General features: G+C 36.2%; 1 protein-coding gene across 1 annotated transcript in view; it reads right to left on the bottom strand.

The window, feature by feature from the left end:
• Positions 1–556, bottom strand: part of RANGAP1 (Ran GTPase activating protein 1) — a gene marked incomplete at its 5' end in the record, with an annotated part of 21,278 nt that extends 20,722 nt beyond the window's left edge. The window contains 1 exon segment of the mRNA XM_072421163.1: positions 487–556.

The following is a 556-nucleotide window of genomic DNA, read 5'->3' on the forward strand; positions in this document are numbered from 1 at the left end:
TGCCCCATTTTAAAATTTACCACACTAGAGAGGTTTTAAGCCAAGGTGTTTAAGCCAATTTTTGTGTTTTTTATTTAATTTTAATATTACATTTATTTATTTTTTTAACATGATTGTGTGTTTCAAAGTTTATTATATTCAGGATATCTACTAGACCCTTGTTTGGACAAATTTCTGTAAATTACAGGTCTACAATATAAAAAAAAAAATCATGAAAAACAGTGTACCGCTTTTGGAATATATACACAATTGGAATGCATGGAAATTTCAAATACGGGGTTATAAAGCCTCCAGGTAAACGCTGGGGAAAACGTCCGTGTAGACTAAGACTAAATGATTTGCCACCCGCACCATATAAAGTGACCATTCTCCCAGAAGGGACTGGCAGCAGCATCCCGCCAAAACCGCACATTGCCTCAGATACAATGAGCGACACACTATTAGCAGCTCCGTTCTAAAACAATGTACGTTACAAGAGATACTCACCGACTACAGATCTCCAGGCCCAACACCACACGTTGTTAATGGCGAATCGTTGTTTTTTTTTTTTTTTTTT

This window comes from Pyxicephalus adspersus, chromosome 8 (genome assembly GCF_032062135.1).
Source record: "Pyxicephalus adspersus chromosome 8, UCB_Pads_2.0, whole genome shotgun sequence".
Taxonomy (NCBI): Eukaryota; Metazoa; Chordata; class Amphibia; order Anura; family Pyxicephalidae; genus Pyxicephalus; species Pyxicephalus adspersus.